This window comes from Meleagris gallopavo, chromosome 1 (genome assembly GCF_000146605.3).
Source record: "Meleagris gallopavo isolate NT-WF06-2002-E0010 breed Aviagen turkey brand Nicholas breeding stock chromosome 1, Turkey_5.1, whole genome shotgun sequence".
Taxonomy (NCBI): Eukaryota; Metazoa; Chordata; class Aves; order Galliformes; family Phasianidae; genus Meleagris; species Meleagris gallopavo.
In genome coordinates this window covers 101528024-101550022 of record NC_015011.2, presented here as the reverse complement: position 1 = coordinate 101550022, position 21999 = coordinate 101528024, and the positions used below count along the sequence as shown (strand labels likewise).

Genomic DNA, 21999 nt, shown 5'->3' with positions numbered 1-21999 from the left:
AATATTATTTTGCATGAAATTGCAAAACAATCATAGCTTTTGGTCTCCATGAGGTTTATAAGGATCTGAGTTTCTTTCTGGTGCCATATTGCAATTCAGTTGTTTAGTGTAGTAGTTAACATATAGTTTTTGAGAGGTTATTTTTTCCCCTGATAATGACATTTAGGTGAGGCTTCTCACTATTAACTTGGGAAGATTTATCAAGAGGACCAAAAAAAAAAAGAAGAAGAAAATGGAAATAAGCTCCAGTATTCCCTGGCTGATAAATCTGTAATGGCAAAGTTTATCCAATAGTTATAAACAACATTTAGTGTGCAGTTTGACAAGACATTGTTGTTCCTTGAGAACATAAAATTCATATGTGTAAATATTAGAAACATATTGTAATTAAAAATGCTGCTTTATTAGTAGGTGGTTTAAGAGCTTTGTTATTCTCCATCTCAGCAAGTTGGAAATAGGACAAACAGCCATACTTCATGAGCTGAAACAGTACCAAGAAATTCAATGTAAATATTCAAACTGGGAAAAAGCATCCATATAGATCAGACTATAGCATGAAAACCTATGAGATTTTCAATTGAAGTTCTAAGAATCTTTATTTCTAAAAGAGCAAATTTTAGTCTGAAATCTACATAATTTCCTTTGTCACCCAGTACAAGAGATCATTCCTCAAAATGTCTTAGGAAGTACTGAGACTTAGTGTTCTAGTAGACTGGTCTATGTAAGATTGAGCATTCCTAACACAGTGCCATTACCCAGGCAGTAGAAGGTGCTCTTGTAACAGCAAAAGATGTCCCTTGATTTGACAAATTAGTGCTTAAAATAATTCTGCCTGTCGTGTAGTTCAGCATCTTGTATTTCAAAAACAACCAAGCCAAATGATTGCACAATCTAATTGGTTTTAATCAAGCAAGGCCAGTTTTGGTTATTGAAACTATATATACATAGCTATACTTTTCAAACAGTTTCAATTGGTCTCTTGGGTGTCTTCATGCAAAGATTTCTAAATTGTATGAATAGATCCTATTGTTGTCAATGTGAGGGATTTGGCTAAGAGCAAGTAAATAAATGTCAGTATCACACAACTACACGCAATGCTAGAGTTGACACAGACTCTCGGTACATAAGAGAAATTTTGAAGGATTTCCTCACTGTTCTCTGGGAGAACAAGTAATTGGATAATAGTTTTCTACACATTTATTCCAGATCCTAATCTTACATGGATCTTTCTGTAGGGGTAACCACTGACCCAGTCCTTTTCCTTGAACACTACACAATATCCTGGTATGATCTAGCTCTAAAACACAACCACTGCCAGTGCTTCCACCACCCCAAGGCTCTCCTGAATTTACAAATGTCCAATAAAATTTTCATCAGAACAGCTTCATGGACTTACCCCATTGTTTTTTCTCCCTTAATCAATTCTTTTATCTTCAGTAGCTGGCATGTCCCACATGCTGTTAAGTTCTGACAACTCTGATGGTGAGGAATATTTCCCTTTTAAAAAGATAAGAAAAAGTCACTTCTACTATGTTTAGTTCAGCTGTGTATCCATGAGGAGAGATAAGTGTGGAATAATTTTTACTGTTTCACAATATCAGTCTTTACTGAAGAAGACTTCACTCCATCATTTTTCAGTTGTTTAAACAATTTATCTGGTAGCTGAGAACGTATATAGAATCATAGAATCCTTAGAGTTGGAAGGCACCTCTGAGGGCCATCTAGTCCAACTCCTCTGCAACGAACGGGGACACCACAGCTAGATGAGGTTGCCCAGGGCTTTAACCAGCCTCACCTTGAAAATCTCCAGAGAAGGGGCATTAACCACATCACATCGCAGCCTTCTCTTCTCTAGGCTGAAGAGCCCCAGCTCTCTCAGCCTGTCCTTATAGGAGAGGTGTTCCATTCCGTGGATCAATTTATATCCAACCCTTGCTTCAGTTCTCTAGAACAGTCAGAGCTGACCAAGCACTTCATATCATTAGATGAAAGAAGTGGGTGGTTGTGAAAAGAGCTTGTGGCTGGGCTGTTGTTGGAGCTGGTTCTGGTGGTTGGGATGTGTTTCTTGAGACTCAGAAAATGAAGTCTGCAGAAGAGAAACAGATAAGAAACACATGTTAATTTAGCTGGAACATTTTGAAAATGTTAACATTTTCTGTAGAAATGAACAGAACAATTTTGGTTAATTCGTACAAGAAATAAACCAACTGACAACTGGTACTTTCTGGAGGAAGATGGCTTTGGTATTTGGACCACACAGAGGAAACATTCATATATTTTCACGTGCTCCTTAGTATCAGTATGCCAAAGCTATCACTACTCTCTAATTTCCATTTTAGGATTTTTATGGATCATGATCTTTGCCTGTTTGGAGATATTCTGTACCAGTAAGAAGATGGTGTGAACTGCAATATTATGAATTTAGAAGGTAATGAAAGAACCATGAGTACTTAAAATGAGGTGCACCAGCATCTGAGTAGATTCATATCCCCTATGTAGATAAATGTAGCCTCATTTTCAGGGCTGTCTGGGCACCTGTGAAGAGATGGAGCAGTAGGAGGTCAGTAAGTGTGAAAGCCCAAGTGTTTTATGGTGAGTGCAGATGCCTATGAAAACTTTGGCAGCTGTATTTCATTTTTGGCCTGAGGGGCTTATTTGACTGCAATTAATTAGAAACATAATTTATTTAAAATATTTTTACACAACTTTTTAAGTAATACCAATATCTACCTGTAAAATAGAGTTAGTTTTTCAGTTTACTTGTGGCCTTTTCTACCAAATGTATTTTAAAAGGAAGAGTGATCTGCCTACCATGTTTTTACAATCTAGAATAAAGTCTCTTGTAATATGAGCAAGTGTTAGTGAGACTACATTAACTGCATGATCCTATATTGGCTTGTTATCTTGTTCCACTGCAAATTAAGGCATTTTAGTGCAGTAGATTTGGAAATGAGCCACCAAAAAGAGCCACACAATTAGCAGCACAGATGTGACAAGGCAGTTCAGAAAAAAACTGATCAGCAGTAGGTAAATTTTATCATATACACTCAAAAACCACACTCTGAGCTGGTAGCCACTGCCTCTTGGTGGAGTGTTATACTAGGGACTTGCATCATATATGCTACAGTGATCAATCTGGCCTGGAAACCTGTGGTAGAACTTCAGTCTTCTGTCTAAGCTGCCCATGTCTATTACTGTCTATATTTCCATCTACCTTGCTTTCTTTTGTTTTTGTTTCTCAGTGAGTCAGCAATTTTGGTATTGCAGTTTCTGCATATAATTGTGTATTGCTGAAGATATAAATGATAGAGCAGGGAATAGAAAATGCTTCAGATCAGAGATTTTTGATATAGATGTGCTTACACTCTAAATTAAGTGATTTTCTTTTGCTGTTTTAGGCTTCCTATGCACTCCTACTGTACATCACTTACATACAGAAAGCAAAAATCAGAAGAAGACACAAAAAAAAATTTACTCTGGCTTTTAATTTACTCTGATGATGGAAACTTTTTACAGCAGAGAAAGCTTTACCTACCGTTTCAGTGTTGTACTATAGCTGAATTTAATTTAATCAGACTTAGGAATAAAGAAAAAGGAAAATACTTGGAAAAGATACTGAAAATCTTCTCTCATAAAAGTAAAAATTATAGAAAGTTCTGATGCAAAATATGTGGGTCATTGCCAATGGTAAATGCCACATCATTTACTATTTTTACTTTTATTATTACTTATTTTTACTTTATTATTAATTTTAAAATTCAAAAGTAATCCACAATGATTTTACATTATAACTATTCAGAAAAAACTTAGTATTTCCTAAGCAAGTTGGTGTTTTTGGATAGAGTATCTATCGCTATGGATGGCCATAGCAATTTACTGGGCATGGTGGTAATGGGTTGATAGTTGGATGAGATGATCTTAGTGGTCTTTTCCAACCTTAATGATTCTATGATTCTATCAAATAGGAAGCAACATTTTTTCCAGTTTTACATTTTTAAGGAAATATTGACAACTATGCTATCAAAGGACTGAATAGTGCCTTGCCAAAAAAAACACATAATTAAGTACACAAAAGGATCGATTATAGCTCATTGAAACCATTGCTCCTTCACATTTGAGACCATTCCTCTTTGCATTAACAGGAAGAATAGAAGGGCCTGGTATCAGGCAAGGTCTACCTAATTTTCTGTCCAAGGACTCTCAGTCTGAAGTCTATTCTCTATCCTTTTACTTGTACTGTTGTCTCCTACAGGCAATTTGCAGAAGGATCCATGTAGTCTATAACCCCTCTTTGGTAGTGGTATATTACAGTGCTGATTCTCCATTCAATTTTCTTATTGAACACTGCCTGTAAACAAAGCACCAGCTCTGTTCTCAGTTTGGGATGGCAACAAAACTGCGTGTCTGGGATCATGAGAGAATTCTGCAGTGCTAGGGAAGGTGTGGCCTCATTACCACAGTGAAGGGGAGGTCACTGACATGGCAGGTAGACATGAAAAACTACCTGAAGGAGTTTAATGCACCTTGGGAGTAAATTCAGTAGCCCAAAGCGAGCCCACCCTGCCCTGTGAGGAGCTGGGAGCAGCCACTTTGTTTAATACGGATGGTTCCTTCCCTATTCACCGCTGTCCTGTTTATTGCCAGCCATGCAAAGCTGCTTGGATATGAACCAACGGAAGCGGCACTGTTTCTGGGGTCCAGTCCTGCTTCGTGGTTTTGAGGGAGGATGAGTGAGTCTGTTTGCATTTATGTTCTAAATGTGAAGCTTTATTTACAGCCTACCGCAGTTGTCCTCATTAGCACTGGTATGCGCTACAGACTGGAAAGATGTGCCAACAAGTTTCCATATGAGATTTTTCACTAAAAGGAAGAAAAAAGGAAATTTAAAATGACATGATCATGTCTAGTCAGTCGTTTCTCAACTACAGCATGGATTCCTATATGGCAAGACACAGAGTTATGAACAGATATTGTCCCAGATGAACTGCCACATTGCTCTTCATGATATACAGACATTATTACTGCAATAACTTTGATCTTCAAGAAGGCGGGGCATCTCACACATCCTCAAACAGCAGCACCAGGCCCCTCTTATCTTTTGCTAGGCAGAATGTTCAAATAGAGAAAATACAACAGATTAAGTATTAAATGCATCTGATGAATCATTCCTGTCTCCGTAAAGGCAGCTCTGCTCATTATAGGTAGATCCATTGCCCTGACATCTTACCATGCTTGAACATGTATTTGTGCTCAATTTACAAAGTAGTGCAAATGATTCACTACTATATGCACAGTGTCCTGGTCTCTGCTGCTTTTGACCAAGGATTGGCAGGGACCAGTTCATCCACAGGCTCAAAGTACAGTTTCCATTTGTCCATTCCCATGTGTATTCTCTGCGAGATTCACTCCTTAAATGGATCTCACATTCCACCAACCGTCCCTATCCCCACAACAGATACCCGTCAGAGGACAGATCATCATGAGTGGAAAGGAGCCAGCGTGGTCTTATTTCTTAGATGGATTTTTGGCAAATGAGCAGACAGTTTGGAGCATGCATGGAGTTATGAAGTGCAACTGCCAAGTCACAAGGCATTTTCCTTCTCCTGATCAGTTCCTCTCATCCTGCTCTGATACAGAGGTTTCAGCACAGCTGCCTCATGATGTCTGTGATTTTTCACCACCCAAGTATTGGAGTGAGTTCTGGTGCTTCCCCTCCTGCAGCCTGCCCTAGCAGCAGTGAGAGGGAGAGAGCAACTACCAGGCAGAGAGGCTAAAGGAGGATTCATTAGCCTTTGTGAACCAAGCATGGTGCTTTGTATGAAAAGATATAATGAATATCACTGCTCAGAGGCAGATAGAGCCAGGAATGATGCAGCCATTCTATAAGCTCCACACACATTTATACCACAGCCGCATCCCCTCTGACCTTATATTCATCCTCCTTTTCAAAACAACCCGCCAATCATGCACCACTGAGCACTGCTTTTGCAGCGTGCAGGATGACCTCTGAGGATATCATTTAGATATCACAAAAACTGGGCTTCAGACCTTTCCATCTGGAAGTGCTGGATATCTGCTTGAAAGCTCCCTGACATCTTGCAGAAGTCCAGGCTCCTTGTGCCCCCGCTCTCCTTTCCAAACTTTGCTTTATATTGAACAGAGCAGGAGGAAGTTTATCTTGTGCTGAACATGAATTTAGTTCAGGACTTTGTAATTAGTTAGCTTGTTTCAAAGAATGCTGCATGTGGCATGCAGCAAATGACTGCAAAATGAATAATAAATTAACTGTAAAAAATGCGAAGCTTTTGCTTGTGACAGACTTCCAAACAAAAATGTTGGAAGTAAGTTGTTATTTTGATTCCTAACACCTGCAAGTGCACGAAGATTTATTTCCCCACCACACGCACATGCTACAGAGAGATTTTGCCCACACTGCAAACCTGCTCACCTGGAGTGTAACTTCTGATTAAGCTTTAAGGTACCAATGCAATAGCAACGATTAAGATGCACAGTTGTGCCTGCTATAGTTACTCTGTGCTTCTTCAGCAGATTTTGAATTTTCATATATGCATTTATTCTTCTGTTTATCCTGGCAGTAAAAGAAACATTCTTCATAGAATCATAGAATAGCATGGGTTTGAAAAGGAACTCAGAGATCATTTAGTTTCAACCTCCCTGCCATGGGCAGGGCTGTCATCTACCAGACCAGGCTGTCAAGAGCTATGATTTGCTTGAAATCCTATCAGAATCTATGTGTATCCTTTGTATACATTCATACAGGGATGAGTTTCTGACAGCCTGTTAAGAAGTATGGAAACTATTTCTAATCCAAATGCTAGCATTTGTCTGAGTGTGCTATGAGACTCTTCCTCATTTTCCTATCCCTTTTCATCCGAACAATTGGCTCCACCAGCTTGTGGAAAACACTGTGTAATTACCATATATAACATCTGAATCTAAGACTCTCATGATATGCACAGAGAAGTGAATTAGTAGACTGGTCTCCCTACAAGGATACAGTAGATTTTTTTGTTTGTAATACATTAAAATCCGCTTTACATTTTAATATATTTTTGTTCTCCTCTTGCATTTCCTGAAATTAGAAAAAAACACTGTAAATTCACTTTGATTGATGGAACCCTAAATAATTTTGTTCAGGGGGACTTGCCCTGCTGGTCAACACATGTTAAATACTTGCCCTATAAAAACATTATTAAGCTTACTAAATTCAGATGAAAAAAAACAAGAATTTAAAAGAAGTCAAAGAAATAATCTAAGTTTGAAATAAAGTGAGTCCTTCTCTTTTTCCTTTCTTCTTTTCTTTTTTTTTTTTTTTTTTTTGTGCATCTCCACAGAGTTTTGTCTTATTTTTGCCATTAGAGTATGAACTGAAGTCCTACCCTTTGAGATTTAGTTTGGATAAAGGAACAAAGTTTTTATGATAAGGGTAATGTAACACTGGAACAGACATACTTAAGACGTAAGACATACATAAGACACCATACTTGAGTCATTAACATACATTTTCTTCTGAATTGCTCGTGGAAGCAACAAAATTTTCATCCACCATCTTTGCTATCACAGTTAATACATTTTTGCTGTGAAAACTGTTAGGTTTGATATTTCCTTAAGTTTAACACTTCTTCCTAGGTCTCTAAGTAGTGAATATTGAATAGCAGCTGTAGTTCCTGAGAGCTGTCAGCCATTTATGTGAGTTTGACAGCATTACTTTAGTTCTTGGGGGCACACATCAATACTTACATCAATATCTTCTGCCTTCTAGTTCTCCCCTGCGAAATAGAGGCAGTGTTGTGTTACTTTGCCTGCTTCAGAGGAGACTGGGAAATGTTTTCCTTCTTTTTTGTACTAACAGCCATGTTGCCAGGATTTGTGCTCTCTAATTTAAATACTGTATTTAGTTAAAGTAGAGACTTTCCTCTCTATGTTCAGGCTATTTTATTTTCTTTTTTTCAAACCCTCAGTTTATTTTCTCATCTTAAATTCTGTTTAAAAATACCATTCAGATTTGTTAACAGTTGATTGCTTATGTTGGAAAACAAGCTTCAAGAAGATATCCAAAGCAAATGTTTTTTGTGCAGTTCTTTAGACTATGGATACAAAGTGAGTGACTTGTGTCCTTTAATTAATATACAAAAATCACTATTTATTGAATTACAAATTTAATTGGCAGTACGTTGAGAATTCCAGAAATAACTGAAGATTTAAATTCCTATACAGATATGTTACTGAGTTGTTCTGCCTCAAATCATCAGGAAGAATGCTTTTGTTTATACAGCCTGTACAGTGATTAATCCACATATTTCCAAATAAAGCTGATCTGGGTCTCTGCTAAGAGAAAAGGTTCTCTTCAGACTTTGTTAAAGGCTGAACCTCAACCATCCATCTCAGCACAAATGCATACAAGGTAAATTACAGTCTCTCAAAGCAAGTCAGGAAGAACAGCTGGTGCTGTTCTTTTCACTGGACTGTGAACTCAACTTCATGAATAGATACCAGAGTGACCAAGCATTGGCCTTGCACTAAGAAGGTTTCACATCATATTAGAGAGAGTGTGCCTCAGCGTACAGTTCAGCCAGCCAGACTGAAAAGTCAGAAATGAGCCTCGTCTGAGCTGCACTGAACATGAAGTTCTTTGATTTGTTTTCCAGCCTAAAAGAACTCTGAAAGAGTTTTTATTGTGATATTCAACAAAATTGGAGTGGTGCATTCCTGTCTGAAATGTCTCTAGTGGGAAGTGAGGAAACAAAGGAGCTGGCTTGCAGACCTTGTGTAGATGGGCTCGATGGCAGTGCTATCCATGCATCCAATTAACCAGGGAGGTTTGATTCAACCCCTATGTCTGTAGGGTTTTGAATTTACACCCTCTGCATGGGTAAATTGATGGATACCACAGACAAACTTTACTCTCGGCCATGCTGTTTAAGAAGTGCTTTCCCTGGTTAACAAAGCTCAGCTCATTCTTTTAAGTCCTTAGTACTAATGATAGCCTCATTACCAACTGCTCTGATCTGCTGATCTGCTCCTTCTGTGATGCTTTGCTTGCTGAAACATGTGGTCGCACATGCCTTGTTCTTTATGCTGGCCTATCCTTTCTTCTGGTTATTTTTTCTCCTGAGTACTTCTGCTCTGCTTCTGCATGGTTTAATCTTTTGCATTTGTCACTCCATCAAAAAAGGGGAATGTCATTTTGTGGACAGCAGATCATGAAGTCACAACAGAAATTGCACAGACTGCGATTTTCCAGCAGAAAATAGTTTGCCTCCGCACACGCTCATTAAAAAGATATTTGTTTTCTTGTTTCAGATGTTTCTTCTGGTAAAGACTGTACTTTCATTTGGGTTTTTCAGTTATTCCTTGTATTTTTGAAATATGCTGGTTCAAATCAGCTTTTGGACGCTGGATGCTCTCTTTTTCCTTTCTATCTGCACATTGCAGGGCATTCACTCCCACGCTGTTTTATAAGAACTGTGTGTTTGGTGTGGTGGGGTGCAGCTGGCTAGTGTATAACAAAAGAAGAAGTACAGTGGGGATGTGGTGAGAAGATTTCCAATGGTTTATTGAATGTGCATCAGAGAACGTTTTTGTTCTGGATCTTCCCAGTCCCAGTGCAAGGTTCAGCACAAAGAGATGCTGAGGGAAAGCCCAGGCCAGTGCTGATTCAAGTGATAAGTGATTCAAGTAAATAATTTATGCATTTTGATACATTGGCTAAACACAGTCCTGTGAACAGGGCAAAATATGCAGCTATGTTTTCTGTTTTGGTACAGGAATTTGAGAGTAGGAATCAGGATTGCAAAAAAAGTGATTGTGTCTGCAAGACCATTTTCAGTTGATGTAAATGGCTGCCTGCAAATTTTCAAATGGAATGTATAGAGAGTTGCAGTTGAGTATACAATTCATTATACAAACAATAGGTAAGAGCAACAGCACAATTAAGCAGAACATAAACCTTCCCGGTAAGAAGCCTCTAAACATCTCCTTAAGGTAAATGCTGTCTTTGGTTCTGGTAAACATGGTGATCAGAGGTGGGAGACAAAGGGATGTGACCAATCTCTTTTCAGTGGTCAGTGTTTCTTTTCAGTGGGGACAAGACAAGGGAAAACAGCCATAAACTGACGCATAGGAAGTTCTGCACCAGTATGTGAATGAACTTCTTCACAGTAGGGGTGACACAGCACTGGAACAGGCTGTCCGTAGAGGTTGTGGAGTCTCCTTCTCTGAAAATATTCAAGACCAGCCTGGATGTCTACTTGTGCAGCCTGCTGTAGGGACCTGCTTTGCAGAGGGGTTGGACTCGATGATCTCTAGAGGTCCCTTCCAACCCCTACAATTCTGTGATTCTGTGATTCTGTGATTCAATGAAAAAATTAGATCGTGTCTCCTTACCAGGCTTTTCTAAGACCTCACTTACCAGAGAGAAATATCCCTAACTTCACAGTTGCATCTTATTCATGTCATTGCTTTTTAGCAGTAGCCACATTTGCAGTAACTGTCAAGGATGAAGCACAGGAAGAGTAAAACTTCATCAAAAATCTCTGACGGACACCTGGAGAACTCACTAAGAATTGCTACTGCTGCCATCAAACCAGACTGGTGCATTGGTTTCACAAAAACAAGGTTTACGTTTTTGTTGCCTCTCTGTTTTAGTGCTTTAATAAAAATACTAAAAAATAAAATGCTTTATTACTTATATATTAACTATAGCATATATTTTACTAGGGCTGTTCCAAATGGAATGTCTTCTATTTTATGATGTTGTCCTGCCAACATCAGAGGTGGATGTTGGTGGTATAACAGGAGAACTTGAATCTTCCTGTCAATATCCTGCTGCATTTTGATACCGTGTGACAGATGGCAGCAGAGGGGCAGTCTGACAAAATGGCATCTGATATGGAAGTGCGGATGAAGCAAAAGTGTAACTGAATTCCTCTATGAAAAAAGAAATTTGAGCTTATTGACATTCACCGATGGTTGCTGAAAACTGACAGAGACCAAAGAGTGGATGTGAGCACAGTGAGGGGTGGATGGTTCATTTCAGAAGTGGCAACAGTGACATTGGGTCAGCTCTGCTGGTACAGGTTTTGACAAGTGCAGCATGCAGTCTCTAGTTAATCACTGGTGACAGTGCAGAGCTGATAGTGGTGACTATTGAAAAATACTGTTTTGTAGCTGAGAATTTGCACTATCAAACAGAGTTACTGTGTTCTTTGTATCTATAGTAGGTTCCATGGAAATAAATAGGAGGCATTGCTTTTTTGGAGGGAAATATGAGGCTTAAGACAATTCCTCTTCACTGAGTGTGGCCCAGGTAAGCCAAAAGGTTGGACAACCAAGTTCTAAGTCATCAAGTTGCAGAATTAAGCACCTGACAGGAAGTGCCAGTAATAGGAGTTTCTAGCCAACTTCAATCAGAGTTATGGTTCAGTTCTACAAATATGTCGATCCCTGTCTCACTTACAGCGCATGACAGACTGCAAAGCACTTCTTTATTTGATTTATATGTATAAAAGAGGATTTATTTTTGGAAATTAGGTGGTCATCTGCAATAGGTTAAATAAAAACCGCGCAGTCTTGCAGATGTAATAGTGTCTTGGAGAGATTTTACCTGCAGTTTATCAGTGTCTCCTGTTGAAGAGACAGTTTATCACCCATTCCAGGCTAGCGACTTTTCCTTGTGTTACACTAAGGATCCAGTTCAGCAAATGCATATTAACCACAGGCATAAGCTCTTATGCTGAATTAGAGCCCTAGCAAATGATGCCTACCACAGTATGTTTTCTTTTAAAAGTAACTTCCAATGATGATTTTGATTTGGAGAGGCCTGAGATTCTCTTTAAACAGAAGACACCTATAAATTTGATTAATCTCTTTCCATACTGCATTGCCAATATTCATTTTTAATGTTTCTTCACAACCCCTTTTCCATTGCATTTAAACTGCACATTTTAAGGCAAAGTATGCTACCCTAAATATTCCCATGACAGCTGCAGCTTACCAGCTCTCAGACATCAGAACAGAGATACTCAGCACTGTGCTTGGGAAGTGTGTTTGCACTGACGTATTGATGAGGTGCAAGGAACACATGCAGTTTTTGTATACTTACAAATCTTTTGCTGTGATTTTCCATCCTGTGTTTGCTGTGTCTACCCAGCGGCTCAAGCAAAAATTTAGTATTCACAGCATTCTGCAAAAAACATGTACACAGCATGACAAAACATGTAGTTTGTTTTGTCTAGATCTTGTAAGGTTCATTTAATGTCCTATATTTCTTATAGGAGTAGGAAGCAAACCCTCCATGTCATAATGTGATTTCATCTATTTCCATCATATTCGCTTTCAGATGTCTCTTTTCCTGACTGAAACAGAAGCTGCCCCATACCTTTGGTCATGCTTACTGTGCTTTTCCGGTCAAGGATGGCCAGACATAACTCTAGCCCTATCACAGAATCATAGATGACATCAGTGTCTCCTCCTTTGTCCACTGATGCAGTCATGCCATCATAGAAGGCCACTAGATTGTCAGGACTTACCCTTGGTGAAGCTATGCTGGTTATCCCCTATCACTTCCCACTCTTCCATGTGCTTTAGCATGGTTTCCAGCAGGATCTTCTCCAGGATCTTCTCTGGCGCAAAGATGAGGCTGATAGGGCAGTAATTCCCTGGGTCATCCTATCTACCCTTCTAAAAATGGGTGTGACATTGCCATTTTTCCAGTCACCAGGGACTCCACCTGGCTGCCATGACTTTTCAAATATTATTGAGAGTGGCTTGGTGACTATATCAACCAATTCCCTCAGGACTCTGCGATGCATCTCTTAGGGACCCAAAGACTTGCGTATGTTCAGGTTCTCCAGGCTGTCATCAACATGATCTTTGCTTACAGTGGGAGGAGCATTTCACTCTCAGTCTCCACCTTCCAACACATCTACTTGAGGGCTGTTTGTAGAGCAGTAGTAAAGACTGAGGCAAAATAAAATTGTGAAGTACCTTAGCCTTCTCCTTATCTGTTGTTACCAGCCTGCCTGTATTGCTCACTAGAGAGAGTATGCTCTCCTGGACTTTTCCACTTAATGTATCTGTAAAAGTCTTTCTTATCCTTTTTCGTGCACCTTGCCAGGTCCAGTTCCAGCTGGGCCTTTGTCTTCCTAACCCCATCCCTGTACAGCATAACAGCATCCCTATGTTCCTCCCAAGCTACCTATTCCTGCTTCCGCTGCTTGCATGTTTTCTTCTTGCTCTTTATTTTGATCAGCAGGTCCAGGTTCAACCATGCTGGACTCTTGCCTTCCTTTCCAGACTTCCCACATCTGGGAATGGAGAGCTTTTGTGCCCTAAGGAAAGCTTAGCTAAGTTTGCTAGCTCTGCTCCACTCTCTTGTCCTTGAGGACAGATTTCCAGGAGGCTTTGTTGACTCACTCTCTGAAGATCTGGAAATTGACTCTCCTAACAATTACCATTCTGATTTTACTCCTTGTCAGCTCTTGCCATGTCTGTCTATTGCTCGGCTGATGAAGTTATCCTTGATACATTCTAGGAGCCTCCTGGATCACCTGCAGCTCACCATGCTACTTTTCCAGCACATGTCAAGGTGGTTTAAGTTCTCAAGCAGGACAAGAGACTATGAACTCCTGTAGCTGGTGGAAGAAGGCTTCATCAACAGACTCCATTTGATTGGGTAGCCTGTAATAGACATCAGCCACGAGATTCCTTTTGTTGTCTAAGTCTCTAACTCTGATCCGTGGGCTTTTGACTTACAGCCATTCTTCAGGGAAGCTCTTCACACTCTACTTCAGCACAAGAAGCAAGGAATATAATCATATACACTTAATTTCTATAGATCACCTAAGCAGACATAAATCATTCAGAGCTGGTGATTGTCCAGGACAACAGACTTCATCAAGTTCTGTTTCACAACAGCAACAAAAGATACCATAAGAATCTTTACTGACCTTGAAGGCTCAGAATCCTATGACTTCACTGTCTCATGTATCGGCATAGTGCATCCTAAGAGTAAGCCAAGGCACTGAACTTATCCTGGGTGAGTCACTGACACCTAGGAATAGACTGAGGACTCCAAACAAAATGTTGACTGTGCTTGACCCTGTGTGATTTGTACTAGATGAAATCTTGATTTCGTGTGGCTAGAACGGATCAGTAACATTATTCATTAGTTTACTGGCGCCTCCTTGAATTTGGAATCATGCCCAGATGTATCAAATCCCTAGAACTATTTGTTCAAATTGGCAAAGGTTTTGTCTTTTTTAACCATTAATCACTAAATTGTGGAAAATGTGGGAGAAAGAGCTAGACCAGTGTATGGTCACAGACATAATAAATGTCGTACCAAAACTATTAGATGAAGTCATATGTATTATTTGCTGTTTATTTATCCTTAATACACATCAGCTATAAATGAATTAGAGAACATTTGGTGACAAGATTTGTCTGCCATACGAAAAACATTTTATAGAGCTACAAGAGTCCCGATAATACTCAATGACAGTGTTTTAATGCAGTACCTGAAAGAACTCCTCTCAGTCATAGGGTGATTTTAGGTCTGTGGATGGAAAAGACAAAAAATTTGCTTCATTAGAAAAATTTTGAAAGCCAATTAAAACATTTCACTTTCACAAGTAGTGTGATTTGGCAGTTATTTTGTAAATGTTCCTTAACTCAAGCAAAAATGTTTTCCATTAAAAAAAACATTATTCTTTTGCTCTTTTGTTGCATAAGACAAGCCTGAGACATCCATTTTATTGCTGAAATCTTTTTAAATCTTGTGAATAACTGAGCTTCGACTAAAATACAATCAAATAGTGGCTGTAGGATGAGTCCTATGGTTGTTCTTTCTCAAAAGATGTATTTTGAGCTCATATGATCCAGTATTTCAGGGTTTTTTATTCTGAGGAAGTGCTGATCCTGTAAGTACTTGCAAAAATTGCTTTCAATGTGAAACATTTTGTGATTATTTGCAGAAAAAATACACTATAGAATACAACATATTGCTTTACTATCTTTATAAAAATTACCATGGTTTGATTAGCTTGTAGAAACAGCGAATGTTAACTCTCAGGATGGGAGATAGGAATTCCATGTCTCCAATAGCATTTGTGATGTATTCAAAATGTCTCTTAATCTGAGCATCTGCCATAAAATCTTGTCCAGCTGCCAACTCTGCAGGCTTCTGATCTTCTTAAAATCCAAGCTGTGTTCTCCTTGAATTCTTCATTATCACCATAAATTTCCACCAGTCAAACCATGCCTTGTGTTGCATTTATGCAAGCACATGTTCTTCAGATCCTGGTTCTAGTTAATCTTTTTCATTCCCTGTCTTCCAGAGGATGTTTGGAGAGACAAGGGATTATAGCCTTGCATTTGGGATATATTGATGTATGATGAGGAGCAGAAAATACAAGGAAGGACAGAAAAAACATGTTGATACATGATGCAAAACAGAATGTAACTCATTCTTTTTTAATGGATATGACTTTGCAGTACTTAGAAGGAGTATAAATCAGAATAAATATCTACTTCAGGGAAATTAATATTATTATGACTCAAAATATCAGCAGGAATACATTTGTTTTACAGATCAGCATTCTAACTCTTGCTATGTGCTAGAGTTGACACCATGTATATTTTAGAGGGTAAGGTAGCATGGTCCAGTGTTTAACACAGGATTCAAGAGGGCTCAAGTCTCTTTCTTGCTGTAATTTCACTTAAGTAAGTTACCTAAGCCTCTTCTGATTCACTTCCCTACTTCTTAGAAATCTTATGAAAACAAATGCAAAAATATTTGCAGTAAACACATCTAAAATGGACTGCAGTAAGTAGGCTTGCTTATCTTTCTGTACAGTGATATAATGGCAAATAATCTTTATTTTGTTTAGTTTTCCAGAAGGACCTATTAAACATATGATGATGATCGTGCACAAATTGCTGAATTCATTAGAATGTTTTGAAGCTATTTGTCCTGAAAGTATTTTCTTACAGTTAGTAGGGCAGCCAGAGTGGTTAATTTCATTTTTCTTAAGCTATTCTGAAAATGCAGATTGTTCTGTGGCCATGTGTGCAGAAAGCTTCTCTTGATGGTTCACTTAAAATGTATTCCTAACATCAAGGCAGATTACAAATTATTTCAAGAGATGTGCTTCCTGAAAATTTGGTATTTTTGGAAATACCTCAGAGTGAAAAATTTATGCTCTTCATTTTTGTTGGATGTTGCATAGTTATTTCAGATGAGTTGCTGCATGGAAATGAGACAGAAAGTTGTATGGAGTCAGCTACCTGGACTCTAGAAACACCAACTTGCTTTAATGGTGCCATTAAATCTGTCAACATTGCCAGAAGTTTTTGTAGTGATATGAAGGTGGATCCTGCAGCTCCTCCTTCAGGGATGTGTGTCGTGGTGAGTCGTGGTAGTCTTGCCAGGAAGATAGAGAATGGAGTGTGCACACCTAGTACTTTGCTACTGTCCTCTACATTTTTGCACACCCTGAGTTTGAACACAATGAGTTTGACCACAATGAGTTTGACATGGTCCTCATCCTCTTCAACCAGCAATCTGAAATCTCTTGACGCAACCAATGCTTTTGTAGACTCATTTAATTGCAGAAGTTATCCCTTGAAGGACTGTGGTGAAACACAGATCGATGTACCACCTGCAGCAAGTCCTGAGGTAGCACTGTGCAAAATTAACTCAATCTTCCTTTTTCCTTGCCCTACAGCTTGACTCCTTTGCTGATTCATGGGTAAATCTCAGACATTTCAAAAATTTAAAAAAATAATAAGGAAGAGAGGATAAGAGATTATGAATCAAACAAAACTCCAACAGTAAAAGAGTATCAAATAACATCTAAATAACAACATTTCATGCAACTTGAGCACCTGTGTACTTTTCTCATTTAGGATACTTGTTTATCTCCCCCAATACCTCCCATCTCACACACATTTGATATTGTAGGAATTTCAGTAAATGACTCATATTAACCCACGCTCATGTATCATCTATAAGATGGTTCTGCAGGCTGTAAGGTGTTTGGGATGTTTCAGAGCCACCAGAGATGAAGCTCTGGGCTTTCATCACCATGAACTCTGAAATATTTTCAGCAGCACAGTGAGAGATTCAAGGCTGCTGGCAGCTCACCTTAAAAGCTTAGAGTGAGTGCAAAGGCTTCAGTTTGCATCCATTGCTATTTGCTGCTGACAGAGGTTGCACATCCTGGCCCAGCTATTCATCTGCTGTCAACCAGAGCTGTCACACTGACTGACACTATGTCTCCAGCAATCTCCAGGGAGTCTGTATGTTTCATTTACATCCTGGCTTACACTGTCTTATGGACAACTTCCTTTGGATAGCAACCACCACTGGTTCGCTGGGCAATATCTAACCTCATGGTGTGTTGTTCCATGGTTGAATTTCCTGAGCACTGTGGTGAGGTGAAAAACAAATCAGTTCTTCTTTCACTAGAGAGGGAAGCCTACATAATTCATTGTTCTTCAAGTTTACTTTGTCATCCACTGAACTTATCCTATGTGTATCTTATCACCTGCCTACCCTGGTTTCTAACCTCTTTCTGAGAAAACATCCAGAATTTGACAGAATCACAGAAAAATCTAGATTGTAAGGAACCGGGGACCAACCCTCTATCGAAAGCAGGGCCTTAGGCTTGGTTATCCAGGATCCAGTCAAGCCACATCTGTAGCAGTGGAGAATGATTCTGCCACTGAAGTGAATGATTCTACCACTTCTCTGAGCAACCACTTTCAAAGTGTAGTTCTTATGGTGATTTGCAACCACTTTCAAAGTGTAGTTCTCATGGTGATTTTTTTTGGGGGGGGAAGGGAGTGTTTGTGACATTTTTCCTGTGGTAACTTGTATCTGTTGCACCTTACTTTGTTGCTGTGCAGCCCTGTGAGGAGAGTACTTCTCTGTACATCTACCTACCTCTCTGAAACTACCTTTTAGAATCATACAACTGGAGTTTTGGTTGGAAAAGATTTAAGATTGTCAAGGAGAACCCTCAACTTGAACTAACAACTCACTAAATAGTGTCCCTTAGATCTCATGTCTTTAAGTGCTCCTGGGTGATAGAATGCTGTGATTAAGTTCTTTATGGCTTTTTCTAGGCTGGAAAGCTCAACTCTTTCCAATTTTCTATTTAAATCAAGTTCTCCAGCACTCTATTCATTGGTGGTTTTCATCTACCAGTCTTCTCTGATTTTTCAATGTCTCTTTTGAACAGAGAGAAAGGAAAGCCAGGTGTGGCTTGACAAGTGCCACGTGCCAAGGAATGATCACATCCCTTGGTTAACTGGCTGTACTCTTGCTGATGCAGCCTAGAATACCATTTGCCTTCTTCTCTGCCAGGGCAGGCTGCTGGCTTATGTTCAGCTTGCAGTCTACCCATACCTCCAGGGCTCTTTCTACCGAGTGGCTCCCCAGCCAACCAGTCTCCAGTTTGTACTGCTGCTTGGGATTATTCTATCCCAGCTGCAGGACTTCACATTTGTCTTCATTAAATCTCAAGTATTTATTGTTTTAAACTCATGTTTAACTCAGTCTTGCTGGCTCAGTCTTCCAGCCTACTGAGACCTCTCTGTGTGGTGGTTCATCTCCTTCCAGCATATTTACCTCTTTTTTTTTTTTTAAATTTTGATGTCATCCACAGACTTGGTGTGGGAATTTAGTCCTCTCATCCAGATCATTTTTAACTAGGGTGAATAGTATTGGATCTCACACAAACCCCCAAGGAATTCCAGTGAATGGCTGTCGGTCCAATTTTGAACCATTAATTAACCATTACACTTTGAGTTTGGAATTTTAGCTGGGTTTCCACCCAGCTTGGTTTGATGTATTCTTTGGATTTCAAAGAGATCAATGGTGTCAATGCAGATCTGTGGTCAACAGAGTCTTCTAGAAAAGACAGATTGAACTTCCATGTCAGAAAATGCAACAGAAAAGCAGTAAACTTAGGAGTAACATTTTGAAGTGCTAAGGAAGAGGGAAAAAAAAATTGGAATTAAGAAAAAAAAAAATTGAAGGAGATGGAGGAGTGATGAAAATGGGATGTAGAAGCAGCATGCATATGCTGGTCTCAGAGAATGACAGCAGCTGTTAACAGAGATAAAAAGTTTTGCAGGTGTGACAGTTTGAGTGGTAATTCAGCAGCTAAAAAAAGGGGGTCTTTGAGAGTCATGAAACAGGGAAGGGAAGTGATGAGCACACAGTCTGAAAATGAAGGAAAAGAATGGGAAATGCTACGGAAAAGAAGGAAAGAAATGAGCATTAAAGAAGAAGAAGTTCATTGGGTGAAACTGAACATGATAGGGCAGCAATGACAGGCCATCAGATGAATAGGACAGGTGAAATGGAAAACATAGTATACCCAACTGTAAACCTATGGGGTAGTTCGAATATTGTATAGCTTTACCACAGTGCGGCATTACCAACTAATTCTTGAAGTTTATAACTGTCATGTAAACCTACAGAGTACTCCTAAGCTATTTTAACTAAAGTTAGAGATTTGTAATTTTCTTGGTATTTCTGAAGATTTTTTTTTTAAACTCACTGTTACCACATTCCAGTGACAAACAGAGCATCTTGTTGTGTAAACATGCCTATTTATTATCAAAACTTCTGTAAGAGTCGCCTGTTTCCTATACTGTAATAAATGCTAAGATGTTCAGCTGGAGCCCACAGTATTTTTGGTGTAAAACATAACAGGGTGTGGTCGTAGATTTTTGGCTTAATCTAGCTCCCACTGAAGTTATTGGAAGAATTGCCATTGACGTCAATGGGAAGAGAATTGGGCCCATGATAGGAACTACAATAGTAACAACGATGTATTTGACTTATATAGCTCTCTCTGCCTGCCAGAGGCCTTTGAGCACTGCATGTAAATGAATACAAAACAATAAAAAAGATTAAAATGTCTCTGATTCCTGCAGGATTAGAACAGACAGTGAAAATCAAAGTATGTCTATATATGGGCCATTTCTTATGCAATGGTTCTGACTGTGTCATCACACAGTTTATGGCAGGTCGTTGTGTACTTGATCTCCACAGAGCTGTTGTGGATGAATTCATGAAACTATCGCTCGCTTAGAATTGTCTTAGCATGCAAAGAAGCACAAGAAATGGATATTGATAAAAGAAAATATTTTTAGGCTTGCAAATCAGCCAGAATCAGTCAAATTCTTGGCCCCAACCATGTGCTGCTGAGTAGTGTCAGATGCTCACACATACACAAATTGACATTTACAAGGCATGCTGCGCCTAGTGCCAAGTTCAGAAATAAATTGCCTCTTTTGATAGGTTCACCAGAGCCTCCTAAGTACACCAGAGCCTCCTAAGATTCATTTATTGTTTGCTACTGGAGGGACTGGAATGCTCCTGGACACAGAACGAAAATCCATTCAGCTCAGCATAAGGGAAACTACATAAACCAAATACAATAACTGTGAAACTGCAATTTCATAGGGTAATGTATTCGGCGTGCTGCATATGGTGGATTAGGTGCTTGGCTGTCATTAACAGCAATGTGGGCTGCATTAATTAACTCCATGTGTATGCTGCTGAAAACCTATTCCAATAAATACCAATGCCACTTACCTGGGGAACATAAAGGAGGACAGATCTGATCTCTGGAGCATTGCTTGTAAAGGATACAGCCTGGAAAGTGCTGCATGGGGGTGTTGTTGATTGCTGGTGGATCTCCCCAAGAACGTTAAGTACTCTGGTGCTGAGGGAAGCTGAAGGTCTTCATTTTGTCTCTTCCCTTATCTAGGACCCATCTGAGATTAACTTTTGCAAATCAGTGCGAAGGAGTCTGTACATGTGTATATTACAAGAAATAAGATATCCTTACTTGATCAGAAAAACAGCACGCTGTCCTTTAGCCTGACCAATACTGTTCATGGTAACTCAAAGGAAACATATAATTCCTGTATGCAATTCTGCAATACTCTATGCAATAATTAGATATGACACATGCTAGACACCACAGCCATGAGCTTAATTCTCAGAGCCTGTGAAGCCTATTGAAAATCTTCACGAGGCTCTGAGAGTCAGTATTTGCCAAATTCAGATTTCTCGGGCTTTGTTCTCTTTCTTGGACAGTATTGCCTCCTGGAGAAGGTACAAGCGCTGACTTTGCTGACAGGACCAGATCTCAGTAGCACTGTTTTTTTTCATAGATAATTACAGTATAAGTCTGGAAATTTAAAAATATTGACCGCTGCCACATGATACTGTGATATTTATCAAAGGAACTGAAGAAAAAAAAGTTTACCATGAGTGGCAAAGATTGCGGCGATGGTGAGAGTTCTGTTCTCTGTTACAATAATGGAACAGACTGAGAAGCAGATGAGGCAGAAAACTTTTTCATAGTAATTGTTGCAAGAAAAGGAACTTGTGGGTCTTCCAGCTTCACTGTTGTTTCAGACCCAAAGAAGGTCTTGAGTTGCTGTGGTGCTGCCACTAGCACTAGTCATGTTGCTGTGATGGTCTCTCATAAATGAGAACATGTTTCTAGGGAGGAGTATGGTGCTCTAGCTTGTACAGATAGGAAAAACTGAACAAGTTTGGAGCATGTGAGCCTCTTTTGGCTCAGAAGAGCATCTCCCAGTTCACTTGTTTGTTCCAGTTTTATCAGTATGTCTAATGAAAGGCATTGCTTCATCCTGAAAACCTTGCTGTTCTTACTTCCACATTTCCTAGTAGCTTCAGTAATATTTCAGATGATTTGTTCCATTTAAAACTGGCCTATGCATCTTCAGGCACTACTATGAAAAAGTGTTGAGCATGTGACCTGGCCTGGACTTCAGCAGTGACAGTGTTGGCAGCTGTGGCTGGGATGTCTGCTCAGATTTTGAGAAGGTTAGAGATCTCAAGATGTACTAGTTGCTTAATGTCTCAAGAATTTCTTGCTGCCACCTGCCATCGTTTGATGCCTCTGGCTAGGGCCAAGCCAGAAC

The 21999-nt window shown here is 39.4% G+C and overlaps 1 long non-coding RNA gene across 1 annotated transcript; it reads right to left on the bottom strand.

Moving 5' to 3' along the window:
* Positions 1 to 259: 259 nt before the first annotated feature.
* Positions 260 to 2101, bottom strand: LOC109365628. The gene is made up of 3 exons (XR_002111341.1): positions 1796 to 2101; positions 1397 to 1497; positions 260 to 481 (listed from the first exon to the last, which is right to left on the bottom strand). It is a non-coding gene; the product is annotated as an uncharacterized LOC109365628 (long non-coding RNA).
* Between the last annotated feature and the right edge of the window lie 19898 nt (positions 2102 to 21999).